General features: G+C 42.0%; 1 protein-coding gene across 16 annotated transcripts in view; it reads right to left on the bottom strand.

Annotated features, from left to right (window-relative positions):
- The window catches only part of FHIT (fragile histidine triad diadenosine triphosphatase), a 1470392-nt gene that overhangs the window by 971125 nt on the left and 480776 nt on the right, over nucleotides 1-18491 (bottom strand). Inside the window, exon 7 of one of the 16 annotated variants that reach the window (XM_081246021.1) lies at nucleotides 10794-10939. The exons of the other annotated variants lie outside the window; for them this stretch is intronic. The gene's annotated coding sequence lies outside the window, so the exon portion shown is untranslated. The remainder of the gene's footprint in view (nucleotides 1-10793; nucleotides 10940-18491) is intronic. 16 annotated transcript variants of the gene reach the window in all.

The following is an 18491-nucleotide window of genomic DNA, read 5'->3' as shown; positions in this document are numbered from 1 at the left end:
GGGCCCTTGGTGCCTTCTCACATTGCTCTTTTTATTCCTTGGATAACGAGCGACCTGTCTTACCCACGGGTATGTCATGCACTATAAAACACTTTGTACATACATGTGTCTATCAATAAAGTTGATGTCCTCCTGCCCCCCACAAGAATAGAGAAAAAGAGAGAGAGAAAGAGATATACAGTAGCACAGGCAGCTCCCCACTGGGTCTGAACCTTGCCAGCCCCACCACCGGGAGACCACTGCAGTCAGCTGGCACCTGTTCTTCTGTAACCTCGTGACACCAAAATGCTGCAATCAAAAATGTCGACACGTTGGAGGAAACGCAACAGAACTTGGTGGAGTGTGCTACTCAGGCGCTGGAGAAATATAACATAGAGAAGGACATTGCGGCCCATATTAAAAATGAGTTTGACAAGAAATAAACCTCACCCAGCACTGTGACTTGGGGAGGAACTTCGGTAGTTATGTGACACATATGTGGGGACTGCTAATTGGTACAGGGTTTCTTTGTGGGGTGATGAAAATGTTCTGGAATTAGAAAGTGGTGATGGCTGCACAACTTGGTGAATATACTAAAACCAGTGAACTGTATACTTTAAAAGAGTTAATGCTATGGTACAGGAATTATATCTCAATTTTTTTAATTTAATGGAAAAAAATGGTAGTCTCTTCTGATTCTCACCATGGACAGTACAAGAAATCCACGATGATAATTACAAAAATGACTATTCTTGGGAAAAACTAAGAAAAAAATCTATACAAGTATAAAGATCTATTGTTTTTAAAGCTTCAGCAAATGTTAAGAGAATGGGAAAACAAAATTACCAAATAGATTTTCTCAGATTACTTGGCTTCTTTTGTATCAAGAAATGGTCAACAGATAGCTAGCAGGTGCACATGAAAGCTACTTGGAGACCTCTTGAGGTTAACAGCATGCAACATATTGTCACTGCACCAGCCTGGCTGGGAGTATTATTTACACCACCCTTTCACAGCTGTATTGGTCTCCCATTAAATATTCAGAGCTTCCTTGTTAATAAACTGCATTAGAAGCTGGACGCATTGTCTGGATAAACTGCACTGTCCAAAAGGCTGCCCCATTATTACAGAAAATGCAGAATGTAATTAGTATTCCTCTGTGCATAAGCCACAGCTTCCAAAAATGGTGCTATATTATGAAGCCTTAATTAATAAACAAGAGTTGGGCCGTGACCGGTTACATTTATCTGAATTTTATATTGTGAAGAAAGGCCACTGTTCAAATCCCATTTACAAATATCTACATTCTGGCTAGCCTACATGAAGACAATCTAAACAGTAAGCCTGAGAATTCTGTGCTGCTAATAGCTTTGTGTTGGTACACCAACAATAGCAAACGATTAACTGCTGGGGCATAAACCATCCTGAGAAATGCTCAGAGTGGTATGATGATAACACTGTATTTCAGCTGTATTATGTGGTGCAATTCTTCTATTTGTTCATATGCATTTCCCATTTAATGGATGGAGGAACCACGGTGGCTTTTCATATCACTGTAAAGCCCTAAATGTGACAAAAGAAAAAGAAAAATGTGAGCTGGAAAAAAATAAATAAATAAGTGTGAGGTGGTGCTGGGTGGTAGCAGGGGTACTTCATGATGGAGTGTAAGTACACAGCTTCTTTCTGCATTTCCAGCTGCTTGTTATTGATTTTCCCCTAACCTAACCCCAAAGGAGAGTCATTTATGTAAGCCATGAGCATTGAACTAATATTTGGGACCATAATATTGAGTAGCCCAGTTTATGAGCCTCAACTAAAGGAGTATTTGCATTAAACTGTACTCACCTGATTAAAATCCATCAACTCTACCATCCTGAGAATTAGTTACCACCTGTTACACTCAGCTACAGGTTCTCTGTGCACAATCAGAGGGCAGCAAGGAGTCAGACTCAGAGCGGGAGGGGGAGGGAGGGGGAGAGCATGTGATGTGTATTGAAAAGCAGATCGCATTAAAGACTGCCAGTGCTTAAATCTGAAAAGAGTCCTAAGCCTACTGCAAATACAGAGCTGTGTGAACATAATAATTCTTTCAACAAAGTCTGTAATATGGCTTCCAGGGGTGCTGTGAAAACAGGGTGGTGAGATAGTGTTACAGTTCAGCAAAGAGAGACTGGCCCAGCAAGGGAGTGTGGCATCCACAGGAAGCCCAAGAAATGGTCCCTGCCTCCGCAGAATCAGCTAGTGCTCATGGATGGATCCCAAGTCCGGGGGATTTCAGCAGCCTGAACAAGCTGTCTTAGATCACTGCCCTTTCTATCAGCTCCAGGCACCAGGCATAGGCTCAGAGTCCTATCGGTCTTGGCAAGACTTGTTCACCGTGACCACAGAGATGGCATTTTAATCAGTAATAGGCTGTAAGAGGCCACCTTCATGCATGTGAAGAACACTCCCTGAGACACTGGTTTAAGTCCTAGATCTCTACCACCTAGCTATGTGATGTCTGACAAACAGGCTTGCTCATCTTTCAATCAGAGGGTGGAGTCAGATAATAAATACCTGTGAAGTGAATGAATAAGGGAATAAAAACCCCTAAAGCCGAGTTTCTAACCTCAGTACCACTGATATTTAGGGCCAGATAATTCTTTGTTGTGGGGTTTGAGTAGGGGAGAAAAAATATTCCCTTCTACTGTTCTAGGTTCTGTAGCTGGTATAAGAATTAAACTGACATAGAACAGATTAACAGGAGAGGGAAAAAAAAACTAATTTAATTACATATATACCTACAGGAGCCCCACAAAGACATGAGATTCAAAAGGCCAGATGATGGAGGCTTATACATTTGTCCCTTGGTATCTGCATGGGATTGGTTCCAGGACCCCCACGGATACCAAAATCCACAGATGCTCAAGTCCCTTATAGTTGGCCCTCCATATTGGTGGATGCAGAACCCGTGGATACAGAGGGCCGACTATATACGGGGAGCTAAGGAAAGGAAAGGGGTCTCGGGACTTCGTAGCGGGAAGGCAATCATAAGAAAGTAAGAGGAGGAGATGTTTGGTGAACAAAGGTACAGGCCCCTTTCTAATGTAAATTCCCTTACAAAAGCATAACTTCTACTGTTTTCAGAGCTTCTCCTGTGTCTGCAGTTTCTCAAAATAATTGGATGGAAATAATCCTTATTCGAGAGTGGCACATTTGGTACAGCATATTCTGCTACCCTTCAGATGTTTCTAGCATCCCTGCCTCTATGGACTAGATGGGAGTAACATACCCTCTCTCAGTTATGACAACTAAATAAGTCTCCAAACACTGCCAAATGTCTCTCGGGGACAAAACTGCTCCTGGTTGAGCATCACCTCTAACGTATTCAGGTTCCAGGAGATAAATTCATGTACCATACAACCATATAGTAACTTCTAACTTTTAAGAAAACTTACACTGACATCTTCAACATCACTGGTAGTTCATTTTGACAAAAATTTTATTGAGCACCTATTATGCGCCAAGTAGAAAGATGAATGGGAAAATACTGCCTCTGCCCCTGAGGAGGTCACAGACTAAGTGAAAGTGGCATTTTCACAGTCCTACATCAAAGAGAAGGGCAATGTTCAGCTAACCATGTTTCCAATAAGTATGAGAATACTCTTCTGTGTGACTAGACAGGCAAGAAGTCAGAGCATACCTCGTTGCTGTTAAAAGATTAGCACATATATCAGAGATGCTGTCATTTGATAAGGTGAATTTTTGGTCATTTGGACGCATTTTAGTTGTTTGCTGCAGTTTGTTTATTGGTAGGCAGGGGAGCCTCTGACCAAAAGGACTGTCCCAGGAGGTTGTTTAGCCTGAGCATAAGCCAAGACAAAGAGCTCGGGAATGAGACTGCCACTTACTTGCTGTGTGACCTTTGGCAATGCATTAACCCCTCCAATCCTCAAGTCCTTTTCTATGAAAGGGAGATAATCATTGTAAAGTGGTTAGCATGATGCCTGCCATGAAGCAAAACCTCAGGAAACAAGAGCTACTATCATTGCTGTTGGTATTGTAACCTCTCTATTTTATTATGGACTGACTGTTCTTTTTTTTATTGTGCTAAAATACACATAACATAGAATTTACCATTTTAACCATTTGAAGTGTACAGTGCTGTGCAACCATCAACACCATTCATCTCCAGAACTTTTTTCATCTTCCCAAACTGAAACTCCCCTTTCCTCCCGTCCCCCATGAGTGTTTGTTTAAACCAGATCTTATCCAGAAAAAATACCTTTTGAGGAAATGAAGTCTAGGCTTTTGTTTGACAAAGCCTCTCTCCTTGACTAAACTTCCTCTAATCCCTCCTTGCCTTGACCTTGTCTGGGTCTGGTGGCCCAGCTGCAGCAAGAATTTTGCTAAATCAGTTTAACAAACAAACAAAGAAAGAAAAAAACACTTTATATTTAATCTCCCTCAATATCTGATCACATTCCCCATCCCCCACCCTTGGTATTTGATCACCTTGGCTGGCCTTCAGCAAGAACCCTTAGGTCAGTTTAGTAAGAATTACCCTTTCTCCTTAAAAAGTTCCCATCCACTGACCCCTCTTCTGCCCCTTGACTCTAAATCCCCACTTGTCCATGTTTCATTTGGAATTGAACCCAGTTTATACTGAGGTTTCTTTTCCTCTGTTGTAATAGTTCCAGCATAAAATCTGTTTTACCTCTTTAGCTGTTATCAGGCTCCAGCTGTCACAGTAAATGGAACTAAAGGCAATTCCCACAGTACCCTAGAAACGGAACAGAAACAGCACTAACAATGGCCATCTGGGGTTATGTTGATGAGTTTAGTATCCATCAGCCACCTCCTAGGAGTAACATGTAAGTGCTTCATCTATCTTGGGGCAATAAACAGAGGATTCCAAACAAAAGCACAAAGGCTCCTGACTGTGGGGCCTGCCCATCATATTTACCATCACAAAAGCACTGACTGCACTCCCCACTTCAGTTAAGACTGGAGCATCTCATCAATTATTGGGGCGACGCCAAACTGTGACTTAATGGAATATTATTTTGAATTAAAGTTACTTAAGAAATGGCTAATGCAAGAGGGACACTCTGACCCTCCTGTCCGTCTCCCTGAAAGCAGGAAATAAGTCTCCCCTGTGAAAGGTGCACTCCCTGCATCTGGAGGTAGAAGGAAGGACCGGCACCCTTATCCCCAGAGACGGAACTCAGGCCTAGAAGCCTATGTAAACAAGCCTTGTTACTTCTTTAATTCACTACTCCAAGCCCAAACTCTGTTTAGATTCTTCACTAATTGAGCACCCAAAACCTGAGTTTCTTTGTCCTGTCAATTCCTCACAAATGTATTGTCTAAGAAGTATAAACGCGGCCTGCTTTGGCCACTTCTTAAATCCCATTCCTATGAGACCTCCACGCACGTGAATTAAAATGTGTTTTTCTCCTGTTTATCTGCCTTGTGTCAATTTTATTGTTAGTCTGGTCATAAGAACTCAAGAATGGTAAAGGGAGAAGTTTTCTCCTCCCTGACACAATATTATTCCAGAAGGAACTCTGTTGACATATTAATTTGGTAGCCTGTAATTGGTGGGAAAAGACTAGTCGTTGGGCCTAAACTATCAAAGACACTTACTTTTTCATAGAAAGTGAGCAAACTTCCTTCCTCAAGAATCCATGTGCTTTTGTAGAAGCATTCTAGGGGGAAAACTTCTGGTTTATAGCCAACCTCACAAAGTAGCAAAAGAGTTCCTAATTTCACCTCAAACCTCTGCTTCAGCACCTACTGAACAGTATCAAGTTATTTTCTATCCACTGTCATTCCTGATCCTATCGCAATTCAGTTTAAGGCGTTTGTAGACAGGAACCCTATCTGAGCTGTCAGCACCTTGCCTGATCATCTTCCAGCAAAGTGGTCAGGCAGAAGCATGCAGCTAAGGATGCCCTGAAGCAGACTGTCGAGGAAACTGGCCAATGAGATGAGCATCTCCACTTGCACTCAGCTGTTAACATATATGGTACATCTGTCACCATCTGTCCAGGAGTACTGATCTGGAACAGCCCCCAGGCACTTCAATCTGGTGGCAGCTCTGTGACTTCTACCTGTGGATCACTTTGTCTCCATGCCCTTTCCTTTTCCCCTTCTTATCCATGCATTAGGACCTCGCCAAAATGTTACCTCCTTTGAGAAGCCTTTCCTATACCCGCTAAGGTAGAAGTGGAGATGGCTGTTTTGAAACAGAAACAAACAAACAAATGAACAAAAACATTGAAATTTCCAAACTGAATCTGCACTTTATCTCAAAAGATGTGGTATGATGTATGGCGTAATGTAAGGCAATTTTTTCCAAGTCTTAACAATACATCACAGTGACCTGGGGAATTTTTTAAAAATATGGATTCTCAGGCCCCACCCTGATTGAGACATTAGGCCACAAGCTTGTGGCCCAAGAAGGTATTTTGTTTTAAAGCTTCCCAAGATATTCTGGTGTACAAAAGTACTGGAAACAGTAGGCAGGCATGCTACTGTGTGTCTTTAGGCAAGTCACTTTGCTTCCCTGAGACTGTTTCTCATTTGTAAAATTGCAGATAAGAATGCCCATCTCACAAGGTTTTGGAAAAGACCCACAGAGGGCAAGAGTGCAAAATCCTTGAATGATGATGTCTCAGCAAATGGAGCTATGAGGATGATTACTACGGATTTCCTTAAAAAGCTGTTCTAGGCTTCTCAAAACCAATAGCCCAGTTTGCAAAACCTTCCTCTATTAGAGAACAAAGAAAAGACGGTTTCAAACCAGGATGATAGCCTGAAAAAAAATCAAAAGGGACATTGAGAAGGAGCCCATGTAGAAAGCAGGACATGAGCGTGTAATTAGGTTTTTCTGAAGGCCTATATTCTTCATTTCCATTGCCATTTCTCCTGATTAAAAGGTTCCCCCAGTAGCTGAAACCATTAACGTAAGTCCATCAAATGGCAGCTGTTGTGGAGAGCTACCCCACTTCGTTAAATTAGTCAGGCTTTTGTGTCTCTCATAGACTAATGCTTTAATACTTCACTACCTATAATAAAGTATATGCACCACAAGAAAAATGTGTTTTGTGACCAGCAGGCTATAACACAGTGTTATGCTTATAGGAGCCATGGGTTTAATTGTATCCTAAGCTGATGATGAGTCACCACTCTGGCTTTTGGTTAAGGAAGCCAAACAATGACTCTGTAAACCTCAGCTCAGAGTGCCCCTGAGTCTGAGAAAAAATGCCTGATTATAGACTGTTTTGTATCACTTCAGGGTGTCAAACAATAGGATACCATGACAGCCAGGACTTATCAAAGTCCCCTGCAGAATAATTCCCCATAAAGAGGTCGTGGTGGGGAACTAGGAACCATTCCATAGCTCAGAGCTAGAGGGAAGAAAAAATGCTACACGGAAGTAAAAGAGGGTTGCCACCTACCACATCCACCCCTTCAGATGTCTGCCCTGGAGGCTAAACTGGGAGACAGATGAGACACCAGGCTTGGTGTCTCCTGTTTGGAAGGGCTAACTCTTAGAGGGTTCATCCTGGCTCCCTCCAGCCAGCACCCGCCGAGCAAAGTTCGAGGCACTGGAGCCTTAAGATTACAAACACTGGCTTTGGAGGCCATGCATCCAGAATCAGAATCCACCCATTTAGCTGAGCTACCAGCTTCGGTCACCTTTTTTAGGTCCTGAGCTTCTGTCTCTATTTCAAAAATGGGAATAATAAAAACATGCAGCTTCTAAGGTCAGGGTGCAGATTGAATTTTATGGAAAGGACTTAATATGTGCTCAATAAGAAGCAGTTGATACCATTATTGTTTATTATTATTATTACTACTACCAAGGAACTATCAGCAAGTCTGAGTCTCCTATAAATGTTAGTCAAGCGCCACCAAGCTTCTATTATGTGGCAAGCACTGTGGTTGGTCTTAGGGACACAGGAGCAAACAGGACAGATACAATCTGCCCTTTTATGAAGCGTATGGGGTGTGTGTGTGTGTGTGCGCGCGCGCGCACGCGCGCGCGTACTGGCCTGCACATTGTTTATAAACAAAACAAAACATGTAGCAAACATTTTAAAATTGGGTGACTTCACACGAAAGTCCAGATTTCTGGCTCTTTTTGAAAACATCAGAAAATCTGAGAGGAAGTGAGATCTCTCTCCACAGGCCAACCTGCTCCTCCAAAGCCCTCACAAGTCCCAAAACACAGCACCAGCCTTCCGCCTGAGACGGGCTCACTGGTCTCTCTAATCAAGAGAGTAGGGCGTGCTCAGCCTCCACGAGATGAGGGGCCCCGGGGGACATGAGAGACAAGGAAGCTGAGGACACAGACCTAGAGGACCAGAACTGAAATGCAGGGAGGGAAAGGAGGACTGGCATCCACCCTCTGTCCCTGGGTTTATTTGTCTCTCGGCTCAGCTTGCTTTGTTTGGCTGGACACAGAAAACCCTGGAGGGGAATTCTGATTCCAACTTGCTCTATGCACAGCTAATTATTTGGGGCTCCCAGAAGGTTGGAGAGAACAATGACTTCCTCAGCGGTTGCAGTTGGACTAGCTTAGTTCCTTTTCTTCGCCACAGGGGTCAGAACCATGTAAGGGGAGCTACTTGTTTTGGTCTTAAACCAAATCTGCCCTGGGACACAGACAGATGTTCTGACCTGAGACCAGGAAAGCCACTGCTTCAATGCCTAGCAAAATTCTCCTCTCTTGCCTTCCTAGTCAGCCTACAGACCCATAATATGCATTTTCCCTGTTTAAACTGTTTACTTCTCTCCTTTGCAAATAAGAAGTAATGTTCAGAAAAAAATACTATATGCCCAAAAATTGCATCCCTCCTCCCAAGTGAGATATTTCACGTTTCCTAGGAAGATGGGATAAAGACAAGCAGGGGAACTAACTGGGATGGATCAGTGAAACTACAGAGGCTCATTTGTATACAACCTTCTAATAAGTATCCACAACTTCATTCTAATAGGAAATGCATGACAAGTCCCTTAAAAACAAAGAAATAGGAGAGAAAAATACATGCTCCATAGTTGTGAACACTATAACAAACTGGAACAATCTTCCAGCAACCGCACAGAGATTGTTCCTACATCCACCCAAAACTATTATCGTCAATGGTGTCCCCTCATTTTAAACAGAATGAAACGGATTTAGTTGGCTGCTACAGGCTGTTTCTAGCCTTCCCGCATCTAAAGACATTTTCACTCTCAGCCATTCCAATAGGGATTCATTTGGATTTCTTGTCAACTATCCTTCAAAGACAAGGTAAGACCTATTTTCTGATTAAACATACACTCAATTTTATTTGTTTACCCAATCATCTAATACCTATTTATTGACTGCCTCCTAAGAGCCAGGCAGTTTGTTAGGTGCTGAAGATATAAACGTGAGTCAAAACAAAGACAGGCCTTGCCCTCAAGGAATCCAGGGGAGGCAGATAATCAAAAGACCTTGCCAATATAAAACTGACCTTCTGAAAGGTGCCCAAGGAGAGGTATCTGGTACCAGAACGACCTATTACATAGAAGGAGTCCAGTTAAGGGGGTATAACAGAGGCAAAGAAAGTGTCCCACAAGAAATAACACTTGAGCTGAGATTTATAGGCTGTAGGTACCAGATAAGCAAAGGCCCTGTAATGAAACTGAGTAGAGTGAATATAGGGACTGAATAAAGGCCAGCCTGATTGGAGTGGAGAATCCACAAGGGACAGAGTGATGAAGAAGAGTATTAATGGTGACCATGCAAGGCTTTATGGTCCACATCAAGAATTTTGAGCAATGGGAAGCCATTTTGGGGATTTTAAGCAGGATGCAGTGGTAGTAGTTGATATGACCATATTTATGCTTTGAAAAAAAAATGGATTTGGGTAGAGGGGAGGCAGAGTGAGTTCAGGTAGGCCAGTTAGTCTAGAATTTGGATGGTATGGTGCTGGAGGTGATGGAGTAGAGGTGACATATTCTAACAATACTTTGAGACCAACCCAATGTGCCAGATGCATCTCAATGGCCCAATACAGGTACTAACTATTAATATACTTCCTGGTGCTGTGAAGCTGAGTAAAGATTTTTTTTTTTTTTTTGGCCACACCGCACGGCTTGCAGGATCTTAGTTCCCCAACCAGGGATTGAACCAGGGCCCAGGCAGTGCAAGCACCAAGTCCTAACCACTGAACCACTGGGGAATTCCCAAGACATTAAGAAGGACCAAACCAAATAGGACCTGCGCACATCTAGACTCCCTTATCCCCAGCAGCAGGGTACCACTATGCGCTCTGAGCCATCATAGCTCTGTATTTGAATTTACAAATTCTGAGAAAGACTCCACAGGAAAACCAATTAAATAGGCAGGGAAGAAAACATCACTGAGCGCTGGAAAGAAAGATGATAACAAGCAGGTCTCAGTGGAAGTCAGTAAAATGCTGAATTTCCATTCTAGTGTCATTAGCACTGTTCCTGATTTGTTTTTTTAATATTTTGGTTAATCAAAGCTATGGGTCAATCAACTGTTCCGTAATGACAGCTTCTGTGGTCATAAATCCTTGCTATCGCCTGCAGCTGACATGGTCTCAGTCCACGGGAGAATAAGCAGCAAAAGACTGTTTCTCTTCATTTTCCCCAAAGGGAGTTAGGCAATGCGTAGTAAAAGAATATAAGTTATTCACAATGCTTTCTTGAAGTTTATGATTCATGGTTTGGGAGAAATAATGGACGAAGGGGGGAGGTGGGAAACAGAATCCTGAATGAGAAAATTTCTTTTGAAAATGGAAGGATGAGTTTCTAAGGTAGACCCAACTCACCACACACAGGGCTTCGGGTTTCTCAGCAGTAGCTTCTAGTTCTTTCACAGAATGGTTCACTCACTCCTTACATTTGTTTGGACAATCCTTATTAAACTGTGGTCACCTGAGGAGGGCTCAGTGTCCACCAATCCAGTTTCTCTAGACTTTGGTGACGGTGAAGAGAGGGAGAGAAAAATGGAGAGGAAGGTTAGAGAGAGGTCAAGTCTGGCTGTGTGACAAAGTACTGAGGGAGTGGAAGGAAAAAAGTGTATCATCTGGTGGAGGAGAGAGGATATCTGCTTGGTTTTACTTTTAGGAAATAACAGACATCAGTGTAGTAAAACATATGAAAGTGGATAGGAGCAGTAGGGTTGTTTGTTTGTTGGTCTGTTTGTTTTGATAAAGCTAATTCATATATCAAACCCCACAAAATGGAGGCTGCCCCAGTGGCCCAGCCCATATCATAAATCTAAAGCTAGGTCAGCCCACACTTATAGGAAACACCTGTTAAGGGAAGCGCGCGCACACGCACGCACGCACGCACACACACACACACACACACACGCACACACACACACACACACACCTTCCTCCAACTCAGCTTTAGAGAGCTCACCTCACCCTAGAAAACAGGACCTGCTCTCCTTACAAAGAAATCACTGACCTTCTAGCCCATCATGCCATTTCCGCGTCACTGTTTCCAATCATCGGTAAAACTCGCCCTTGCCCAAAATCCCTCAGGAAGGGTGTTCCACTGCTCTGCACTGTAATCCCCCAATCCATGAATTGTTTTCCCTTGAATAAAGGACATCAAACTCATTACTAAATCATTTTAGTTTTGTCGTTTGACAGTTTGTTTATAAACATGGCCTGGATTAGATATATAGCTCTCTTTCACAGTTTCTAAGAAATACAAGTAACGGATTTCAGCAATTTTGAAACTTTGCTCTCTTGCCAAACTAGGTTTCCTTGACAGGAAATGCTGAGACTAAATCATGTGCATCTGCTCTTTATAAAGGCTAGAAACACATTTATTGAATCTACCAGATGCAGGCACTGTACTGGGCACTATTAATGGTAGACATAATTGAAAAATCCTTCATGATCCGGCCTTGGCTTACCTTCCTAGTTTTACCTCTTGCTACTTCTCCTTCAAAACCAAGACCACAGCCATTCTGTTCTGCAATTCACAGAACATTTTGTTCTGCTTCCCCTCTTTATTTATAAACATATTTCTTTCTGCACTGAAAGCTCTCCCTCATTCATCCAGCTGCACTGAGCCTCCCCACCTGCACCTGGCCAATGCCTGTCTCTGTTTGGATGTCACTTCCTCAGAATGCTGTCCAGAATTCCAAGGTGAGTCAGGTGCCCCTACTCTGGGCTCTCAATGGGTTTATCTCAACCTAGTCTAGGTAGCATTCAATGGTAATTAGATGGTAGGAAGCTTTTTGATAGCAGGGACTAAGTCTTTGTCATTCTTGCATCCCCAGGCCCTAGCACCCCATGAGACACAAAGTGCCCACTAAATCTCTGATGAATGAATAAAGATATGCAATACTTGATGACTAACATCAAGGAACTTTCAGTGTAATTAATAAAGATACAACCTTTTGAAATACAACACAGCACAAGGCATATAAAACAAGTGCCTCTTGTGTAACAAAGTAGGTATTCAGAGGAAGCAAAGATTACTTTTGGCTGGGGTGATGAGTGCAACAGCAGGAAGAACAATTCCATGTTTATAACACAAGCACTGTTAGTTCTTTTCATAAATATCCCTGTAACATGATACTATTATCCCCATTAACAAATGAGGAACACAAGGTTCAGAGAGGTTAAATGATTTTTCAAAGTTACAAAGCTAGTAACCAGCAAAGCCGGGATTTGAATTCTGAACACAAAACACTGAGAATATATCGGAAGGTGAGTAACCCATGGAAAAGGGAAAACATAGATAAAGGCACTTTGGAGCCATGCATATCCTGGGGACTAAAAAGAAAGATCAAGCCGATGGTATGTAGGAATACCGAGGACACCAACGCTAGAGAGTGAGTAACTAGATTGTCAGGGACCCTGCATGCCAGGCTAAGGATCTTGCATCAGTTTATGGCCACCAAGGAACCACTGGTAGCTTTAGAGTAGAGGAAACATGATTGGAGGTGAGTCTTTGAAAGATTTATTAAGCAGTGGGACACAGGCTGGACTGGGAGACAAAAGGGGGGTTTGCAGAGAAGGAAGGAACTCAGAGCCTAGTGAAACTCTTTAAAGGCACTGATCTCTGGGAATGGAGTAGAAAGGATGGATGCAAGCCATCCTGTGAGAGAAGAAACAGCCACTGAGAGCTGAGTTACTGTGGGTCTGAAAGAGAAAGAAACTAAAAGAGACTTAAGAGTATTAAGCCAAAATGACAGGGACACTAATGAGGAAGTCAGCCAAAAGAAGAAGTACCATAGAAGGTACTGGTTTGAGAAGAAACTTTAACATGCTGAAAAAAGACACTGCAGGGAAAATCTTCAGGAAACAGTTGGAAATGTGGGACCAGAGAACGACCACCGTAAGAAATGCAACTTGGGGCCCATTTGCCTTAAGGTGCAAATGGAAGCAATAGAAAATGTGCCTATGTCTTCAAGGGCTGAGGAATAGAAAAAGGGGGTTGGAAAGTGTGCAACAAATCTTAGTTAACACACACATTTAGATGGCAGGAATATGAAGATTAACAAGTAAAAGGTGTTAAAGAATAAGATCTAAATGCCCAATATGAACCAGGCACTATGCCAGAAACTTTTTATATGTTATTCGATGAGGTCTGTACTATCTTTATCTTATAAACACTTAGGCTGAGGAGTAATGTATCTTGCTCAAGGCCATACAACTGGTTAGTGACATAGGTGGGTTCAAAACTATGTTTATCTGACTTGGGGAGCATCTCACTCATGTCATGCTGCCTCCCTGAACAGGGCCGTGGTATGGAGGCCACTGGAGGGGAAGAATTTTCAGGAGTGGACAGGATGAACTCAGGCAAGGGCAATGAGGACTGAGAAGAGGCCACTGAGTTTAGAGACCCACCTCTCAGTGAGAGCCGTGATATAAGGCCTAAAATTGAACCTCAATATTATATGCTGCCTTGACATCTGGGGAAAATCAGGATGGCCTCCAATGGCCCAACCACAAGTTCCTCTTCCCATTCTGCTCCTGGGGATTAAAGTCCCCTAGCCAAGCAGCTCTCCTTATCATGCGGACCAGGCACAGTTCCTGTTAACCCTGAATAATGGGGTTCAGTTTCCTGTCAGCCTCTGGAATGATTCGAATAAGCCAATTACATCTTCTTGCAGGAACCAAGGGTCACCCACCCCCTTGATACTGCCTCTCACAGCCCCTGGTTTTTCACTCTGTTCCCAAGTGCAAGCATCTTGGGACTTTGTGTGGTGTGCAGCACCCTCTTCCCCTAGGCTGTGAGCATATGTGACTGATAAACTGCTGTCAATCTCCCCTGTCCAGTGTTGGAGGTTGTGGGTTTGGCCATCCCCATATCCCTAGGGTGGAAATCTCTCCCTCACCAACCGGGTAAAAAGACAGTGATTAAAACGATAGAAGACTCCAAAGCGTTCCCTGTGGACGTTACATGGGTAAAATGCTTCACTTTAACAAGTATTAACTTTACTACAAGTGAAGAAATCTGAGAAATGAATGAATTTTCTAGTTTTAGACAAGAGGAAACTGAGGGACAGACAGGTTAGACGGCTACCCTGAGTTACACAGTAGTAAATTCTTTCATTTTAATGCTGTATTCTTCTCCAATATTTTCTTGACAAGCTCCTGTCCAGATGCTGCATAAGAATCACATGTATCCAGAATTTACAGAAAGCTATTATAAGCAATAAGAGAAAGGCAAAAAGCCTAACAGAAAAACAGGGAAAAGATATGAATGGCTAACTCCCAAAAGTAGAAATAGAAATGGACAATAATGGGGAAATGTTCAACCTCATTATTAATCAAAGAAATTCAAACAAAAATCACAATGAACCATTTCTTTGTATCTTTCAGGTTGACAAAGATTAAGAAGATTTACACTATCCAGCGTTAGTGATGTTAAAAGGAATTGAAGACTCTCATATGCAGATGGGGTGAGTAGAAATTAGTACCTTTTTGAAAGACAGAGGAGCAACTCCCATAAAATTTTTAATTATATTTTCATACAATTTAACTTCTAGGATTATATCTCAAAGAAACAACTTGTCAAGTCCATGAAGATGTATGTATGAGGATGTTTGTTCTATTGTTCTTTGCAATACTGAAAACCCAGAAACAATCTTAATGTCCATCAACAGGGCATTGGCTAAATAATTGTGCTTTACCTATAAAATGGATTACTATGCAGTCTTTTAAAACGATGATGTAGATATTTATCAACATAGAAGGTTAAAAACATATTAGGTTAAAAACATATTAGGTTAAAAAAAGAAAAACTAGCTTACAAAACTGTGTGTGGAATATTATACATATAAAATTTTCTATATTTCTATATACATGCATAGTAGGATATTTGGAATGATATTTACACAATTTAAATATCAAATATATACAACTATCTAATTTTCAGGTGAGTCTTACTCTCTTCTTTAGTTTATCCCAAAGGCACATAACAATAATTGGGGGGGGGAACTTTCTCATTTTGGGGGAAAAAATACTTTGAGCAATGAATATTTCCCTTCAAAAAGAAAATGTATACTTCAGGAAGAAATTACACAAATCCTACAGCATGTTTTGGTTTTGTATTTATATTTGTTTTCCGACAGATAAATGTGAAATCCTGGAAAGAAGGGACTCAACCATGCACTGGGTTTCTCATAGGAAGTACATATACTAAACTGAGGCTTTTGTGCCCCTAGTGGGAGGCTGTGGATAAAAAGTGAAAACCAGAAGGAGCCTGGGTTCAGTAGGTGCTGGTGAGCCCCCCTCTGATTGAAAAGGACATCTGAGTGGTGACCAGTGCGATTCCCATTCCGAGTTCTCAGCAGCGGCTAATTTTTTGCCTTTGACCTTGCAAACTATTCACACCTACGCTTTGATAAGTCCCACTCTTGGAGCTTTCACCTCTTGACAGCAAATGATGGTGCTTCAAAATCCCATTTGTGCCTGTTGCTGTTAGAAAGTTTTGTGTAAGGCACATGTGACCTACAAAATATATTTCTCAAAACTTAACTCTCTGAGAAATCAGTTACTGATTTATCTCCCAATTCTATCACCCAGAAGAGGGCAAAAGGTGACAAAACAGAGCCCACAGAGAGTTTAATTCAGAAAGACAGACACTTAATTTAGTTATTCTGAAAAATAAGAAACCCTACTATGTCACTTTAGAAATTTCAAAATAGAGATCTCTGTGTATCCCATTAGGCATCTGTCATGCTCCCAATAATATTACTTGTGACAGCTCTAAGAGAAGCAATATACATTGGTCTCGTAGGTCTTCAAGAATGCACAACTTAATCCATCTGGAAATAGTTGTGTGGTTGACCCTAGGGTTCTTTATATTAGAACAAAGTCAGACACGAACTCTGAGGCGGTTCCGGAATGTTATATGGGGTGAATTACAGGCAGTCACACAACCTAGCATTGTCCTTTAAAGAGTTTTTATGAGGCAGAGCCAAAGGCTGGCAAACCTCTCCTTAACCACAGAGGAAATGTAGGCTAAAAAGAAAAATAAGGAGTTTCTGAACTATTAAAAAAATAAAGCTGCAGAGTTAGGGAGTTATGGATTAAGTTCCGATCCATTAATTCTTTTATTCCCTGATTTAGAGGTGGCTGAAAACGTGCGGCCCTCTGGTGGGTGACAGAAACACTCCCGTGCACAGGGACCAGAAAGGAAAGGCTGGCATAGTAGGGGGTGGACCCACTTGTTCGGATGATAATTTATACGGGAATCTGGAATTCAATAATCTCACATCCCCCAGGTAAGGGAAAGATCCACTCCCCAATTTCATTTGGGAGTTCTATTACATTAAGCAATATTCTGTTTGGCCAGACATGCCATTCTTCTCCTAAGGAAATTAATTTCTTGACTCTTCCAGCTAATATAATCCCAATTCAGTGCTTAAAGTTTTCTCAGGGCGCTACTAGATGAAACAAAGTCTAAAGCACCTCTTGTGGGACCTCACAAGGCCCAGAAGGAAACAATAGAGGAAAAACAAGTTGAAGAGGGGAAGGTGGGGCTGGGCAGGGGGTGAGGAGATTCGGTGTTAACCTTCCCCTCAAAAGCCACATATGTGATTTGTTAAGTGTTCTATAATCTTAACTCTTGGCTGAGTAGAGCTGTTTTATGATTTCCATAGGAAATTTATTTTTAAGCAAGTAAGGCCTCTGAACAGGATAAATAAAAGATTACAAGAAAAAGAAACACAGTGGTTTCTGGTTGTTTAAAAGGCAACTCAACAAGCCTTCACCTGCAAAAGGAAAAGGTCAGGATCAATAAAAGGGCCTTTCCTTTAGAAAGAGATCTGTTTTCAATTTAACACAAATAAACCCTTATGGTGGGCCTTCTGAAGACCAAGGAAACATCAAACTGTATAAGGGATCTGGCCTTGCCAGGAAAATAAAATTTCTCCATTTGAAATTCTCCAACAACGTCAAAACAAAACAGAACAAACCTAACCTCCACCCTACCCCCTTCCTCAGCCCTCTGCCTGACAGCCAAACGCTGATTACCCTGAAAAATAGAAACAAGTCCTCAAATATAAACATGTTACTACTTAGGTACAATTTTATACTAAAAGTGGCTTTTTAGAGACATCATCTAAGTGTGATGCTACAGGGGAATCCCACGTATTAAGAGAGTCTGGCTTGGAAAATACTGCAGGATACTGATGAGCATCTTTGGTGACAAAACATCCACTCTTAAAGGTACTTTGGTCAAACCACCGTATCTTGTTCTTCTAATAGGCCCAGTTGCCTTTGTGAAGTATTGGCTCAGCTACTGTGAAGAGGCACTTTTAGTATCTTTTTGAGAGATGGGCAATGAATGACATTTTTTCTCAGCCTCATTTTCCTTCACAAATCTGAATGCTTCCTGCAGTGGTACTGTTGTTCTGAACATCAGTCCCTTCTACACACACATACACACATCACATACACCACACACATATGCACACACACCATACACACATACACAAGCATCATATACCATACACCAACACCACACACATCCCCCCACACACACTTCCAATTGATGAATTCATAAACCTGACAGTCGCCCATTGCTGCAACCTCAGCTCTGTCCCATTCCTAGCTCTTACTACTATACCTTCTCCCCTTGTCCCTTTCTCTCAAGAAAGCATATTAGAATGCAAGGGAGTCAGAATCTTAACCGTAAATCTGCTCTCAAGTGTAAGAAAAAAGTAAGTCATTTGCATCCTTAAGCAATTTAAATATTATTAAAGAAACCATCACTACCCACCAGTGAAATTCAGCATCAAAGTTAGCCTTCTGCCTGGAATGACCTCCCCCCCACCCTCCCCCCACCCTCCCCCACACACTCTTCTTCAACCGTATAAATCCTACCAGTATCTTAAGGTCCATCTACTTGATAAACGAAAATCCTTCAAACTCCCCTCGCTAGACTCTACCAGAGCTTACAAACGCAGCTTCCAAGAGCCAGGGGGGTTAATTTGTTTGCTGCAAGCCAATTTTCAGACATATGCATTCACTGCTGAGCAGTGAAGA

The sequence above is a fragment of the Mesoplodon bidens genome (assembly GCF_964165515.1).
Source record: "Mesoplodon bidens genome assembly, chromosome: 10".
In the NCBI taxonomy this organism is placed as follows: Eukaryota; Metazoa; Chordata; class Mammalia; order Artiodactyla; family Ziphiidae; genus Mesoplodon; species Mesoplodon bidens.
This window is presented reverse-complemented; position numbering and strand designations above follow the sequence as displayed.